Source organism: Corvus hawaiiensis, chromosome 22 (genome assembly GCF_020740725.1).
Source record: "Corvus hawaiiensis isolate bCorHaw1 chromosome 22, bCorHaw1.pri.cur, whole genome shotgun sequence".
NCBI lineage: Eukaryota > Metazoa > Chordata > Aves > Passeriformes > Corvidae > Corvus > Corvus hawaiiensis.
Window position 1 is genome coordinate 4514295 of NC_063234.1, and position 16168 is coordinate 4530462.

A 16168-nucleotide genomic window follows, 5' to 3' on the forward strand; every position below is an offset into this window, starting at 1 on the left:
AGCCAGCTGCCTTCCCACCCCATCCCCACTGTTAGTCAGCAGATGCACTCCGCTCTTCCGGATCCAAAGCAGAAGATATTGTTAACGCACTTCCTCGCTCTGCTTTGTTAAGTAATTCTTCGTTGTTAATGCTGAAAGGGAGATTTTCCCGAGGCGCTCTGGGCAGGAGATTTGCTTTGAAAACAAGGAGAGGGCTGTGGAGCAGCACGTCCCAGGGCTCGGGGGGATGGCCCGGGGTGCCCACCGGGAGCGGGGAGTGCGAGCCTGAGTCACAAAGCTGCAGAACCGGGAGGGCCGGGCTGGCAGTGCTGCTCCTGCCTGAGTCACCCTGAGCCGGCAGCAGGGCAGCGGTGGCCGCTGCAGTCTGGAGTGAAAGCTCACAGGCAGCTCACGGCTCCAAAAGTGGCTGTCTGCCTTTCGCCGGCCTCTGGTGACAGGAACAGTGCGGCCAGCAGCACCAGGCCAGTCCCCTGCACTCGGCACTGCTGAGGCCGCACCTCGAGTGCTGTGTCCAGTTCTGCACCCCCAGTTCATGGCAGATGTTGAGGGGCTGGAGTGTGTCCAGAGAAGGGCAACAAGGCTGGTGAGGGGTCTGGAACACAAGTGCTGTGAGGAGCAGCTGAGGGAGCTGGGGCTGTTGAGCCTGGAAGAAGGGAGGCTCAGGGGAGCCCTCATCACTCTGTACAACTCCCTGACAGGAGGGGACAGCCAGCTGGGGGTCGGGCTCTGCTCCCAGGACACAGCGACAGGACAAGACACAGCCTTAAGCTGTACCAGGGGAAGTTTAGGCTGGACATTAGGAAGAAGTTCTTCACAAAGGGTGACTGGGCATTGGAATGGGCTGCCCAGGGAGGTGGTGGAGTCCCTGTCCCTGGAGGTGTTTGATGAGAGCCTGGATGTGACTCTCAGTGCCATGGTCCGGTTGACAAGGTGGTGTTGGGTCACAGGCTGGGCTCGATGACCTCAAAGGTCCTTTCCAACCTAATGGATTCTGTGATTGTCTCTCTGAGAAACATTATTCAGTTGCAGGTAATTGGTAGTGCTCTGGTTTCCTGTGCCTTCCTGCCTATTCATTTGTGTTGGGTCTGCACAACTGCATTATAAATGTGGAAATGTGCTTGAAACCTGATGAGCTTCCAACACAAAGTAAAACCTAGAGTGCTTTTAGATCTCAAACACCAGAACGGTAGGGCTTTCTGTGAAGCTCTGGTTCAGGTTTGCATGTAATAGTGAAATTAAAACTTGGCACTTCTTTCAGGCTCATTTAGAAAAATTGTCCCTAGGTAATGTAACCATTAAAGGACCAAATTATCCTTCAGTGCTTGCATTCTTCAAAAAAAGGCAAATATTTTAGAATCCTGTAGCAGTCAAGAGGTACCAGTGAAGTCAGCTGGCCTAGAAGTTATTTCATGTGTCCTTGGTATGAAAATGCATTGAAGTTTCACAACAAAAAGGCAAACATAACTTACTGTGACCTGTTTTCTAGCCTTGGGACAAGATTAAATTTGAACTGGTGACAGGTATCAGAGTATTTGCTTAAGCAAACAGAGTAAAAGTTACCTTAAGTCTTTTGGAATGTTCAGTCACCCATTTCTGCATGATTTGCATGATAAAATCTCAAAGAATGGAATAGAAACACTTTTCATATGTAAAGTAACAATCATCAAGTTCTTCCAGAATGTTCTATCTTCATACTGAAATGTTCTTTTCCGTAAGTTAGGTGGAGTAAAAAGGCAAATTTATAATCTTAAAGGCAGTTTTCTGATGGTATCCCAAACAGATTAAGCTACAATTGCATTTCCTTAATCCAAACATTTTGAAAGTAAAATTCCTTTTACTTGGAGTTCTGTCACTATTGATGTCCCAAGATTTTGTTTACTAGCAGAGAAGTTCTAGTCAGAAGCCATAAGTAACTTTTTTTTTTTTGGTCTCTTGTCTCTCCTTGCAAAGCCTCTCAATTTCTTAATGACACTTAAACTTATTCCTGTTTTTTAATATAGTTTTCCAAGATGCAGATTTAGAGTTATTTTAGTTATTTCTTGGCTATTGTCTCCAAATACTTGAGAGAGGTCTTAGTCCTGGACTGTCCTGTTTGTACTTCTAAAGATTAGTTTTTCTCTCTGACCTATGAAACTTCCTTATTTTTCAATGACTTGCAGAAAATAAGCATTGGCAATGAGATCTTCAGACATCTCGTAGGGCTCCAGGATGCTGATTCAATAATACCTCACTTTCAGTATTATTTAAATATCACTGACTTTGTTTTAAGCTATGATATATGATATGATATATGATACGACATGCACCATCTTGCATTCCAGAAAAGAAATAATTATGAGAGATACCTACCTTTTCTGTATTACTGTTGACAGATTTTACCCTGTGAATGTCATAATGGACAATCTGATTATTACAGGTGTTTTCATAGATTGATGCATTTGTTTTTATACTAATGTACACTTCTGATTGTCTTTGTCTGCTGAAAGGTAGGGGGTTGTTTTGGTTTGAGTTTCTTTTCCAGTTCCTCATTGCCTCTTACTTCTGTTATCTGTTTCCCAAGCTGCTTACGCATAGTTGCTGCTATTTTTAGCTTCTTTCTCGCTTTCATTAATCTTGAATTTCCAAGATTGTCATTATGACATTTGGGAAAAATGTTTTCTAATTAAATTCTTTTGAACTGCCCTGATTTATGGGATCTGTCTAAGAAAAGACATATTCTAGATATAATTTGTCATTGCTAGAGATGCACCTTTTCCTGACACAGATATAGTCAGCAGCTCAAGGTTTGGCTACAAACCTACCTAGTTTCTTGTTTTTCAGGTCAAAGTAACATCCAGTCAGGCTTTGCATGGCATGAGGCAGAAACAGGATTTTCTAGCATGGTGAGTACTTGTAGAATCAACAAGCTGATGATTTCTAATGACCAAGAATTCAGGAGACTCTGCATCCTAAATACAAGCAAAAGGGGGTCAGTAATCTGCCAAGTAAATTCTGTTTCACCCCTACATGTTTTAGAGGTGGCTTCAGGGAGGAATTTAGGAAAGGCTCATTGTGGAATGACTTAATGTGAGCTCTCATGAGGATGGAAAGGAGCACTACCAGGGGGAAGTTCACAAATGGAGGTTGAAGGAGCTGTTTAAAATTATAATATGGGTAGGGATTTAATGATGGTGTTCATGAGAAGACCTTAAGTAGGAATCATGTAGCAGAGGATGTTTTTCCCTTTAGTACTCACTGATTTCAATTGTAAACTCTTTTCTCTTTCATTACTTTGTTAGATGTAGACTTTTCCAGCCTCTTTTGCCTTTTTTTTTCTTCCAGAGAATCTAGAGCAGAAGTGTCTCTTTTACCAGATTTTAGTTTGCTGCTTTTCCAGGCCATTTGCATTGAATGGTTCCAGGAATAGCTAGAAAAGATCTTGCAAGGTCACAGAGTTCCTCTGTGTTATCTCCTTGGCCCAAGGCAGGATCTAATAACATTAACATGCTCTCAAGCATCCTGGCAGACTATCTTAAAAGTCTCGGGTGATACCGACTCTCCTATATCCCTAAGCAATTTGAAATTATTTTTAATAGAAATTTTTGCCCACTAATTTATAAATGAGAAATAATATAAATAAATAATCTAACATGATTTAATAAATTGTACAGGAGCACTCAGGTTTTGACATGAGCAGCAGAGACACAGGTTTATGAACTTAACTGCTGTATTTATGAAAGAAGGCACAATTAAGTTATGTGTAGGCTGCTGCAATAATGGCTATGGGCCGTTCATTCATGTTCATCAGAACCGAAGCCCTCTGAGGTGTGGTCTGCTGATGCACAAGGATTACATCCACAGGCCTTCAGTCACTCCTGGTCTGCCCCAGGATGGTCAAGAAGTGCCACTTCAGTGGTATCCTTTCCACTTGCTTCTTGGGTAAAGAAAAACAAGAATATCATTTTCAGTGATGCAGCAGATGTTTCAAAGTCCTCCTCAAGGAGGAGATTACCCTGCTACCTAAATTAGGCTTATTATGGAATTTCAGAAATGCAAAAAGAAGTGTCCAAGCTAGGTTTGGGTTGGCTAAGAAAGTTTTGGATTTAAAACATGTTGGCGAGGCCTGTGATACTGGCTTTTGACCAGCGTTTTATGGTCTTTTATTTGTCTGGTGCCTGTTCTGTCTCTAAAACACGAGGAGCAAGGAGCAGAGCAGGAGAGAAAACACAATTGGATGATGCACTTGGTTTGCTGTAGAGGAATCATTTACGTTTGCATTGCTTATTTGCCTCCTGTCTGGTTTACCATGACCTGCAAGGGAACATTCCTCTTCCACAGCCAAGGCATTCAGGCAGAGTTAATTGAGCAATTAAATTATCAGGTGATGGAAATAAAAAATCTCATCCGCATAGAAGGGTTTAGCAATCTGGCTCCTTTCAGTTTCTGACTTACTATTATGTAATGTGTGTGTTGCTACTCAGGTGCACTCTGTGCAAAACAAAGAGGAAAGCAGCTGTTCTGACTTATGCTTTAGAGGACATGACATCCGTGACTTTTGTCAACTGACCACAGAAGAAGGTGACAGTCGGGGTTTCTGAGGAGACTCTGGGATTGTGGACAGTCCATTTAATAGAACCTCCCTTCCCAACTCCTGCTTTCTATGGAGTCTCCTATCAGGAGTTTGTAGCAGTGGCTGAGATAACAAACATGTAATAAACCCTTTCTTTCCAGTTGGGTGTGTTCCACATGTAAGTATCCATGAAGGGGTGAGCAAAGTTAGACAGTGTCCAAGTGCTGATGAGTTTATAGAGAGTTGCAAAGGGAAGGAAATTCCATTTTGGAGAAGAGTAACAAAGACAATGATTGTCTTGGTGAAGATCCAGTTGGTGTGACAAGTAGAGACAATCTAAGGTGCATCAGTTTTCTGAGAATACTGATGTGATGTTTGGCTATGCCAGCTGTCCAGCTTGGCAATTCTGGGAGTGATACATGTAATAAAAGCACATCAGAATTCTAGATCCCCCTTCCTGCACAGAGCTACCAGTACACAGATTGTTGTTTTAGCTACAAAATTGACACTGGTAAAAACTGCAGCTGTCCACAGCATCTTCATGCTTCTGTCCTCTTGAAATTCTCAAGAGAAATTAATTCTGAGGAGAGATCCAGGCTCAGTGTTGTCCAGTATGCTTTAAAGCTGAGGGAGAGACTAGCCCTGGTCATCTCTTCTGTTGAGGAAAATGGATGCACAAGGTTCCCAGGACAAATATGAGTTTTTCAGAGCTAGAAAAGATCAATTGATGCAATAAGCTACGGAGGGAAGCAGTAGACATGCACGGGTCTGTGGAATCATGTGTTAGTCAAACAGGAAAAGAGAACACATATGGAAGATGACTGTGCTGTCTGAGAGTTCAGCAAGCTCTGCTAGTCCTACACCCAAAGAGATGATAATTTTACTGATGGACTGAGTAACTGTGTACCTGCAAAAATCCCTTATTCCTCATGGGAGAGGGGAAGAAAAAGGTAAGGAAGTCAAACTAACAGCAAGCCTTTTTTTATTATACCAGGCAGGAGATTAATTATATTACTTTGAGGTTGGACCTCTAATTTTGTATATAAAGGTCATGACTCTTGTTGGAGAGATCAATTAATATATTAGAGTATCAGACTCAATGCAGAAATACCATACAAAAAGTGTCCAGGGCACCTTTGCTGCTGTTTATTTGCTGTAGCAGATAGTTAATCTGTTTGCTACCTGTTCTATTTCTCTTGCTCAAGAGCATTAGCAAATGTTTATCTGACGGAATGTTCTGTTCCTCTCTTATTTTTTTTTTAACCTCCTCTGTCCTAAGAGAATGAAGGCAAATCCCAGAGCAACTCCAGGTTGGAAACATCATGTTGCAAGTTGGACTCTAGTCAGAGTAATTTTGTTACTGCTGATGGGGAAAGAATAGAAAACAATGGGCTGCCGAACAGGGAAATGGCCGTTAACTAAAAAGGTGAGAAATCAGAAGAGAGGAGATGATTACAGCACTTTGACTCACCTGAAAACGCTCAACAAATTGCATGGCAACGTGAATAGGTTATTTACACCAGTAGAAGTAAAAGGCAGACTTGTGAGCAGCAGCAACCACTGTCCACTGTTGGAAACAGCACTGCTACCTGATCTACTGTGGCAGCCCTCCTGCTGTTTTAGTGGGAGGCTGGGCTTGAAGGATCTCACTCAAAAATATCCAAAGCCCCCAGTGCTAGTCCCAGAGGCATTGCTTTCCAGTAGACCAATTAATTAATTAATTTTCTTCTAATGCTGTTCATTCAATGTGCACCGAAAGTGTGGCACATGATACAAATCCCTATCATTCTTCTGTGTATGTATGATGCCAAGGAAGTGGTGGCTACCAGTGCTGGTTTACACTTGAAAATGACAGAAATCCTGGTTGCTACTGGCAGAAGGGGAGTGGGAAATGATAGGCTGGCAAATGACAGGCTAGCAAATGACTTGTCAGAAACAAGCATTCATATGATACGTGGTGAGTACTGGAATGCCACTGTCAGAGGTGGACATTTAGCAGGGAAACAAAAAAATGATAAGATGTTAAACCCCCTCATCCCTTTTACTATGTTCCAGGAAAAGGTAAATTTTACTCATGACCCAGCAAATGTTCTCAAATTTAGTTCCCACAGGACAATTTGCTGAGCCATATGCACTTGTCCAGTCAGGATGCCCCTTCTTGTTTCTGTGGTTTGTATTCTGGTGCGTTTGAGGGCTGCTTTGGTGTTTTAGGCAGGCATAGGCCCTGAAAGAGACTGACAAGCTTTGAGACCAGCGTGGGGATGTCCTTTTTCTGTTACTTCATCTCTGTCTTTTCTCTGCTTTCAGTGGATGCAAGAGGCAAGGAAGGATGTCTGGCTTTGGAGCAATCCAGGAATATTATGGTACCTGTCTGTATCTGTTCACACTGAGTGGCTGTCATGCATCCCAACATCTCTGCCTCCCTAAGGTATCTGATTGTTTGGGATGGAATGTAGATATCTACATGTAGACATCCAGCTAGTCTCTACCTTGTTATTAGGTATTTTCAGGCAGAAAGAGGATGACAGCCCCTGCCTCTCCTGTCTGACAGGCACTCTGTATGGATGGAAGAGGCTAAATTAAAACCAGCAGAAGTGGACTTTCTGGTTTTTCTTGATAACTGGTGTAAAGGAGAGAAGGGAGCAGTCTGTGCACTGCAATTAACATCAGGTGCTATTGCAACTCATCCTGTAATGCGATATAGATACAATCTCAGCAGAAAATTGAACGCTGCGCTGAGTCAGAAACAGAGCAGTGCTGGGTTTTGAAGAAAGTAATTAGCCCCAGGGACCCAGTGGTTTCTCATTTCCCCTGTGGCAAACACAGGGAAGTGGGGCAGTATTTCCCGTAGGCTTCCAAAGTCAATTTAGACAAGGTACAGAGCCAATTTATAAATCAAAGTTTTAATGAATACTTAGCAAGAGGCAGGCACACCTTCGGTCTTCCTGCAGTGTCCACCAAGTACCACTCTGTGCCATTCTGCTTTATTTTGTGAGCTCTGGGTGCCCCATCTTTGTCTGGGCACTGAGCCAGCCCAAGCGCCTGCTAGAGAACACAGCCCAGTGTAGCAGTGCTTTGACAGTGTGTGACAGACCTGCCAGGGTCACCATTCACCACCCTTGCCCACGGCCAGGTGCTGTGACCTGTGCTCATCTCACCACCTCTTCCTGTCAGCCCTTGGCACAAAAGTGGCCCAACCCTTCCTTGTGCTGCCCTGCACTTGGCCTTCACAAAAGCAATGATCTGAGGTTTTGCAGAGCTCACTGATCATGAATTCTGCTTTCTTTCTCCAGCAGAAGATCAGAAGTATACAGAAATAAGATTCTTGGTAGCCAAGAAAATTTTAATTTTACTAAAGACAGGATGTACTGGCTGAAAGCTGCAGCTTACAATTAATACAAGAAGCAAAGAATTGAGCTGTTCAGGTAACACAGCAGGGATGAGAGCAGTCTTAATTTATGCTCTGTCTTTAAATGAGAATTAAGTTTAGAGCCCAAATATAAACAGCCTGTGCCTGCTCGAGGTGACTGCAAGTTCCACCATCCAGGATTCTTGCTTCTGCTTTCCTGACACAGCACTTGTCACCTTTCAGCAGTTTGTCACATCCAGAATAAAATCTGCAAGGCCTCTGGGGCATAATCACATCCTTGTCTCTTGTGAAATGCATAGTCAGTTTGAGACACTGCAGTGAAATGAAATGCTGTATTTCAGTGAGTTTGCCACACTGGTTTGTGTGTTCCTGCACCTCTTTCCCCGAAGCTGTACCCAGCAGCAACAGCCAATACCTTACGTGATTCCTATCTTACATGCCAGCAATTAACACTTTTGTTCAACATCTGTCCAGAAGTGCATGGCCAACGTAGCCTACTCTATGTGTTGCCTCAGAGGAGAGTTTTTACCCAGCCTGCTTTCATTCAGTTGATGGAAAACCAAAATATGATAAAGATCATAATCTGCAATATAATTATTTCCCTAGTTTTGTATCTTAAAATATTGGTTGCAGGAGTTTTCTTAGGAAGTAAATGCAAATCTCGTCATTTGTATTCTTAAAACTGTCGTGGCCTTCTGATCCCACGCACATTCTCAATCTTCTGGATTCTCTAAGTGCCCTCTAGTGACTAATTCTCTGAACTGTGTTGGGTTTTCCTTGCCGGTGGGAGACCAGCCATTGAAGGGGTGGTTGGTGAGGGCAGGAGCTGGATAAACGTCCTGCTATTATTCTGAGGGCAGCACTAGGTTGTTCTGCAGAAGCAAACAGAAGTGTTTGTTGAGCAATCTGCAGAGAGCTCCGGGCAGCAAAGGAGTGAATGTGTATGTACCGCTGTTGTGGAAATGTCTGAGCTGAAACGTGAGTCAAATCAAGTACAAACCACTGGAAGAAAGACTATTTGGCTGTCCCTGTGCAACACTTGAATGGTTTAGGTGAAGTGTGGCATTAATGAAATTTTCCTGAATATTAAAGACTCATGTTCATATCTTCTGTAGTAATTCACTATGCTGAATTTATTTTCTCAATGAATTGAGAACTCAATTTTAATGGAAATAGGTCAGTGCTGTTAGCATTGCTTTTCATTCTGCAGCAAAATGCTGGTTCTTATTTCTGGTGGTGCTTTAGGTATGGGGTTTTTGGTTGTGTTTTTCCTTTTCCTAAGTAAAAATTCAAGTGCCTTTTTAAATGCTTAATTGAATCCATTAATATAGCCAGTGTAAGAGTTTGGTTCAGGAACTGATTTATCTGGGCTATTGAACTCATATGACAATGTGCTGAGGGCCAGATATGGAGGTGGTGTTCGGACTGGCACATACAAGATTTCTTTATGTTCTTACAGTGTATTAACTGCCCACCAACTTCTTTACGCCTACTCAGTTGGCAGGTAAGGGATGCTGGGGCGGTGTAATTTACGTGGTAAGCTCATCTTACCATAGAAGCATTAAGAACATATAATTGAAATGCACCTCACCTTGTTTGAACTTGCTTCTTTTTTTCTGTCCTACTCTGTATTTACATTGTGTTCAATACTACAGGCCATAGACCTTATTGGCATGACTGGGCATTTACAGAAATATAAATTTTCTTCTTTAACTGGTAGTGTAAGTGTTGTGGAAAGCAGAGTTTCATTTGGATTTAACAAAGGAGCAAAAGCTCTCATATGCCTGGAACAGATGTACAGGGAGAGTTCAAGGGAAGAAGGCAAGCTGGGATTGGCTCTAGAAATGATCTGGAAAAGTGGACTGCAAAAGGAGCAGTTGGGATTTAGAGGATGTGTCAGCCTGTATGGTGAACACCTGTATTCATCTGTGTAACTCCAGTGGTAACCAGCAACAGGACACAAGGTCATGAAATGAAGCTGAGCCAGGGGAAGTTCAGGTTGCACATTAGGAGAAGGTTCTTCACTGAGAGGATGATCGGTCACCAGAACAGGCTCCCCAGGAAAGTCAGCATGGCACCAAGCCTGTCAGAGTTCAAGGAATGTCTTGTTATATGGTTTAGTTTTAGGAGGACCTGTGATGAGCAGGGAGCTGGACTTGATCATCATTATAGGTCAGTTCCAGCTTGAGATATTCCATGATTCTAACTCTAGCAATTTTTGTCATTAGCTGAACTAATTTTAAGTAATTGTAAGACTGTTATGAACTTGCCATTGAAGAAATGTCTTGGTCCCCGATTTGCAAACTTACAGGTGGTCGAGGGTTGATCTGTTTTAAATTATTATAGTGCAAAAGAAGGAAGTTGATCAATAATGTGACTTTTTGTTAACTGCACTGGACAGAATGAGGAATTTACTGCATAAAAGAAAGAGTTGCATCAAGCTTTCTGAGGGATTATAGGAAAATTTGGAGTAATTCCAACCTTGCTTGGAAAAAGACTGTTTAAAAGAGGTGGGCCTGATGCTTGCTAGCAAGTGCACAGGGCTTTACTCCTAGATTCTTAAGTAATCATGCTGCTGTCTAGTTCTCAAGAAAAATATTGGGGAACAAAATAAAATAGTTCAGTATGAAGGGACCTCCAACTATCATCTAGTTCAACTGTCTGACTGATTCAAGGCTGACCTTCCTTCCCTCTCCCCTTGCCAAAGTACTGTGAAAAATCAGTGGGCTGGTTTTGTGTGCATGGAAATATCTGGAGTCATGTCTGTGTACAAGTGGAGAAAATGCAGGTGCTGACACCTTGTTCTCTAGACATGAGCTGAGATGTTTGGATCTCCACTGTAAGAGTTCCTGACTGTAGCTTACTCAAAGTATGATTTTGCTAAAATACAGTGACTGCCTAAGTGGAATAGGAAGATGCTACAGACGAGGACACTCTGGTCTCAGACACAGTAACAAAGAAGCTGTTTTAAAAAGTCATGTAAGATGAGTGATTGTTTTTCCCCTAAACCCTTCTGAAAACTCACCCAAAATTTCATGGGCAATTTATTTTATGTCAGACAGAAGTCTTGAATCCATGGCACTAAATCCTACACAGCTTGAAGAACTTAAGATAGTCACTGTGTTTGTGTACACATAAATATATATTTATCTAAAACACTTTGAAAGCACAAGGTGGTGAAAAAGCAAATGTGCTGTTTAATATCACTGGCAATGGGTTTGCCAAATCAGCTGTGGTGCTAAGGCTTAGTACAGCATACATGACTCAGTCAAATACTCTTTCAGTGAGGCTAACCACTGGAAACAAATGGGTAAGAGATCTCAACTTTTTCATGAATTCTGAGTGCTTTCTTGTTGTGGCTCAGGAATGCTATTCTCCAATTTAGTAGTCCTGCTAAAACCATGCTGACGCTTGTTCCTCCTCCAATGGAAAGCATAAAAGGCAAAGATCACAGGCTGAGATAAGAACAATTTAGTGGAAACAGCAATGAGATAAAAGGAACAGTAACAGCAACAGTATTAATAACAAAAGGTATAAGACAAAGGCTTTTCCCCATCCCTGGCAATGGCGTGAGGGGGTATTGAATAACATTAAGGCCCTGGCCAAAACTAGGACATTTCTTTAATCAAACCTTTCTGCTTAATAATTAGCTAATAAGGAGTCGCCTTCCAACCCCACCACCACCCCCTGCCCTCGACCCTGCAAACTTGAACCTCATTCTCCCAAACCAGGCAAAGGCTGCTTTGTTTTTCCTTTTGAAAGACTTTAGTGCATGGGCAATAATTAACTTGTCATTTCAATGCACAGTAGGAAAAGAAGGGTATTTAGTGTTTTCTGTGTTATTGCCAGGTTGGGGTGGGCAGAAAGGACAGATTAAGCTGGATCACGTATTCCTCCCAAGGAGCAAGAAATACTCAGTGTTTCATTTTGAGCACAGGGAAGCTTTAGTCTTTTCTGCGCTATGGAAATGAAAGCTGTCCGGTATATGACAGCATCACTAACCTGGAAATTGTGCAATTTGACTGGAGCTAGGCTTGGCAATTATTCTTCTGTTACCTATGCTGCTCTGGATTTTCCTCACTTACTGCTCTGCCTGTCACCCCACCTCCTTTCCCATGGAGCTCAAGAGGGGAAAAATGGAAGTCCTCCACACTAAGTAGCTCCCCCCCCACTTTAAATGAAGTGAATTCTGATAAATTAGAAAAAAAAAAGTTACTTAATTTGAGAGCCTTTTCCACTTCTCCTTGTGTCTTCAGAAGGGAATACAGTTTCTGATGTTTCCTTACAATATTAGCAAGGCAGCCCTTTTGTGTCAAGGTGTCTGAGCTGTACTGCTATGACAAGCCTGCGTGGTTTGCTCTGAGGAGCTCTCTGCAGCTGTGCCCACGGTCTCCCACAGAAACACAGCAGTGCAGAATGTACACATTCCTGGTCCTCCTGAAGGAAAAGGTGTTGGTGTGATCTCTTCCAGCGTAGCCTTTCCCTCATGACTCTGCTTGTACAGGAGCAGGCTGCCTGCTGTTCTGTAGGAAGTGGGGGAGAGCTTGCAGAGTATGTGCACAGGTCCATCTGCAGACACAAGAACTTGGTAACTCATCAGGCCTCTCTTTGCTTGGGTCACTGAGCGTAGATTAATCTTTGCTCCAGCATCCAAGTGGCCTTTGGGTGTTCTGAAGCAGCAGCCCCAAGCACCAAACAACGTCCATGGCGAGTCTGTTTGCTATAGACTTTGTATCTCTCCCCCTCAAAACATCAAGTCATGTTTGGAAAAGAAGCTGCCAGTTCCAGATGGATCATGGAATGACACTGTGGATCCACTGAACTGAACTGGAAAATGTTTCAAATTAATTTTAAGATAAAAGGAGAAAAAGGAACACCCAGCATCACAGAACAGAAACCCCGCTCTTCAAGAGGGATAACAACATACTCTCTGTTGGTGTCTTGCACAGAATTTCACTCAACTGGAGCTAATGTCTGCTTCGGAGGAAAGGATTATGGGGATAGTAAGAGAGGTTTCCAAGAAACAGAGGAATGGTCTGATCTGAGCAAAGCAAATAATGAGGCCTGCTGGCAAATGAAACAGTGAGCCTAACATCAAGCTGTAAATGAGCAAAGATGAATATGCTGTCAGAAGCTGCTTTGTGGAAAGACTTAACAAAAGTGTTCAGTGAATGCAAACCATCTTGCACCCAGAGAAATTAGGAGGGAACAGCACAGATTCATAGCAATAGGTATTCACCACCAAAACCTGCTCTTTTGAACATTGTTGGGTTAAACTAGTACGAAGTAAATGAGTAACTTTACATTTCAACAGCAATTTATGTGCAAGCTCACAGAGAAGAGGAGATTTGTGGTTTCTGTTTTGTCTAAAGCCCAAAGGATGCTAATAAATGAATGCACAGCAGCAATTGCTTTTGTTCTCTCCTTTGTTGTTACCCTGGGAAGGACTAGAGTCACTTGTCCCACTGTCCCCAAGTGGGCAAACTGTGCTAAATGGTGTAAGAGGCAATCCGTGTAAGTTTTGAGCAGACAATTTTATTTAATTGACTGTGGAATAAACATGAGCTTAATGTCTCAAATATGTTTATGAGGAAAAATCATTGTATAAAATGGCCATGACTGCTTGCCAGCATTAATGATATAACCCACTCTCCATGCCCAGGTGGAACAAAAGGAATGGGACTTGTAAGTATTGTTTTCATCTTCCCAGTGTTTGCAGAGCTCTCTAGCGCATGGGTAGTGGTTGGACTGAGGCTGGTGGGAGCAGGGGTTGTTGTGCTGTGTTCTCAGTTGTGGTAACTGCAGGAGTGGCTGAGCCTGGGTCTTTATCAAAGCAGGCAGTTAACAATTGTGGGTGTGTGACAGGCTTAGTCCCAGCCCAAGTAGCTGTCCCTGAGCACCAGAAGCTGGGTGAGAAGCAGCTGGTGTTCCTACAACTACTTCTGATGGCAATGGCTCCTCCCAGCACTGCTGTCTCTTGCTCCACCTGTCTGTTCTGGCAGCAGACCTGCCTGCTCATGTTCTCTTACCAGCTGTGCCACCTGACTGGACCTGCTTCTGTTCCTGTCCTTCATCCTTAGGGTTTCAAATCTCCTTCTTCTTCTTTTTTTTTTGCCTTTGCTGCTCAGAGCATGAAGGATCTTTCCAGTGGCTGTGACACTGGAGGCACGTAAATGAAAGGGATGCTGTCAACCTGTGGTTTTGAATGAGAATGTGATTGTTTTCTTCCAGAGCAACAGCAATGATTTTAATCGGTTCATTGTGAATGTGGCTTCTAAAACCAGTTTGTTCTCTCAATAGGCAGCAAGTGGAGAAGTGACTGTTGTGGATATTATGCATGAGACCCAGGTGCAGACACACAGCATCCCGCTGTGGCCACAGCCATATGGATCAGCACTGAGAAATGGCATGTGGCAACGCTGAGTTGATGGAGACCCAGGAGCTCCATATCCGGGCAGGCAAAAGGAAAAGCTGAGCACAGACAGGTGAGGGATATCCCAGTACCAAAATAGCTTCAAATCTGCCAGGAGGACTGAGGATAGAATATAGGTCAAAATGGGGACCCTGCAGTAGCCTCAACAGAAGCCTGCAATGGTGTCTGGCATGGAACATGTGTTGTTTGGGGCAAATAGGTGTATTTTTGAGATTATTCCATTACTCAAATATGACTTCTATGACATTGGATTGACTCTCATCTCTGTTCAGTTTATCTTGCATGAGCATTTTCACATGGGAGAAGGAGATGAAAAGGTATCAAATTGCTGGAAACAGCAGTGCAAAAATGCCAGTGCATGCCAAGTTTCTTGCTCAGTTTTACCTAATCTGGCAGAATCAGGCATATACCTTAGGGTCAGCCTGGGAACAAGGAGCTTACAGAGAGCCCTGTCTTACAAAACAGCAAAGGGAAGAGTTTTGCTGGGACTGCCGACATGCTTTTTGGGAGGTGGTTTTTGAAGAACAACATTTGAGGACAGGTGAGGAACCCAGTCCCGCTTTTCATTTAGAGAAGTACAAACCCCCTTCTACCCTGCGAATGTTGTGCTGTGAGTGAATAACTGTTAGTGTTGTAAACAGGTAATTAAACTGCTGTTTAATTACATAAACACTGATGAAGAATACTTGACCAATATAACGGCCAAACTGATGTCAAAAAATTGAACAATACAGATCAGGTGGCAGGAAATCTGTGGTGATAAGAGTGCGCAGTGATCTCTCACGCCTGTCCTTGTGTGCTGCAAGATTTTCCCAGTTTGTCACAATTTCTTGTCGGGCTTTATGTGAGCTTGTCCCCTAGCTGAACCCTACTTGCCTCAGACAGTGCTCTTTGGTGTCTTTTCCAAATGTGATTGCACCCTCTACCACATGAATTACAGCTGGTTTTCTACAGACAAATGACACAATTCCTTTTATTCCTACTGTGGCTGGTGAGTTATGTGCCATCTTCCTGCTACAATAAATTCTACGAGACCTAAATACTAATATATACTAGGGATTCTTGCAGTGTTATGGTAACCTCTGAAGATAAAATTAAGAATGTTTAATGATTAAGGCTCTGAATTTGAAGTTTAAAAAAAATAGAGCAGACTCTACTACATAATTGTAGTAGTACATCTTTGTTTGCAAACCATGAGGAAATTTGAAACACAAGTCCAAAATATGGCGCTATAAAATAAAATTGCCTAATTTCTTTAGCCTAGGAAGGGGAAGACTGTTAAATAGAAAAGTGCAGCATGTTCTGTGGCATCTGCTCTACAGGCCTATCAAAAAATATCTCTGCACCCGCTAAAAATCTTAATATCACGATCCGCCTCACCAGTGCCAATTTGGGAATGAGGGCCCGGAAGCTGCATCTGTCCGGGGCGGGAGTCGCTGCAGCGAGCGCTGCTGCGCCGAGGCCGTGGGGCGGTGGGTACTGACGTGAAGAGGGGGCGACTTCTCCGACCCGGCTCCTGCCGACCCCCGCCGCAGCCTCGGGACTCTCCGCGGGAGGCGGAGCAGGTGCGCGGGCAGCGGCGGCCGGGACCCTCCCGCGGCCCGGGCGGGGGCGGCCGCTGCCTCTGCCGGCGGCGAATGGCGGGGCGGGGGCGGGGCGCGCCAGCGGGGCCGGGCTGGCGTCACGGCCGGCGCAGTGCGGGCCGGGCCGGGCCGGGCCGGGGCAGGTGAGGCGGCGGGGCGGGGCGGGAGCGGCGGCCGGGACTGCGGGGGTCTCTGCGCGCTGGCGGCGCGGGGCGGACGCGAGGCCGACGCGA

The 16168-nt window shown here is 43.8% G+C and overlaps 1 protein-coding gene across 11 annotated transcripts in view; it reads left to right on the forward strand.

Annotated features, from left to right (window-relative positions):
- Positions 1–726: 726 nt before the first annotated feature.
- Positions 727–16168, forward strand: part of SLC45A1 (solute carrier family 45 member 1) — a 32140-nt gene continuing 16698 nt past the window's right edge. For 8 of the 11 annotated variants that reach the window (XR_007207939.1, XM_048326384.1, XM_048326382.1 and 5 more), the window contains exons 1-4: positions 2821–2882; positions 5829–5975; positions 6857–6977; positions 14220–14404. The gene's annotated coding sequence lies outside the window, so the exon portion shown is untranslated. Of the gene's footprint in view, positions 2883–5828; positions 5976–6856; positions 6978–14219; positions 14405–15832; positions 15918–16030; positions 16079–16168 lie in introns of those variants that run through there. The other 3 variants (XM_048326372.1, XM_048326374.1, XM_048326375.1) reach the window with 3 other exon arrangements.